Raw genomic sequence first — 950 nt, 5'->3', positions numbered from 1 at the left:
ATGGAACACACAAGATGAAACGGTCAAATCGGCTATGATAAAGTGGGCACAGGACATTGGGTATAATATCATGTTTGAGGACTGGGAAAGGTTGTGGACCATTGGGCTGAATTTCACTGCATGTAATGCTTTGAAAAAAATGTTATTAAAATGATATATAGATGGTACATGACCCCAGTTAAACTTGCAAAAATATACCATTTGTCTGATAACAAATGTTGGAAATGTAAAGAAAATGAAGGAACATTCTTTCACCTCTGGTGGACTTGCCCTAGAGTGAAGGCTTTCTGGGAAATGATATATAATGAGCTGAAAAAGGTATTTAAGTATACCTTTCCTAAGAAACCAGAGGCCTTCCTTCTGGGTATTGTCGGCCAGAGGGTGTTAAAGAAGGACCGAACATTTTTTATGTATGCAACAACGGCAGCAAGGATACTCGTCGTCAAGCATTGGAAAACCCAAGATTTACCCACACTGGAAGAATGGCAGATGCAACTGATAGACTACATGGAACTGGCTGAGATGACCGGCAGAATCCGAGACCTGGGAGAGGAGACGGTAGAAGAAGACTGGAAGAAATTCAAGACCTACCTACAGAAACATTGTAAATTGTATGAATGTTAAGAAGGATGCTAGATTATAAATAACATGGCACCATTAAGCTAGATGAAGTGAAATATGAAGATAAGTTAAATTTAAGAAAAGACAAATTTTGGATAACTATCAGGCTAAATTTAAATCTTTAAGGTTTGAATAAATGATATCTAAAACTAGAGATACAATTGGAAAATTAGAAAATAAGAATGGAAATAAGGTGATAAATTGCTGGTTAAAATTTTATATTTAGGAACGCAGGAGCGGGAGATGTGAGGGAGTCCAAAGAAGTTAAGAAAATATGTTAAGATATGTGTTACACTATTTTTCGGTATTGTAATTATAAAAAAAAAAAA

Source organism: Podarcis erhardii (assembly GCF_964252035.2).
Source record: "Podarcis erhardii genome assembly, chromosome: 3".
In the NCBI taxonomy this organism is placed as follows: Eukaryota; Metazoa; Chordata; class Lepidosauria; order Squamata; family Lacertidae; genus Podarcis; species Podarcis erhardii.
This window is presented reverse-complemented; position numbering follows the sequence as displayed.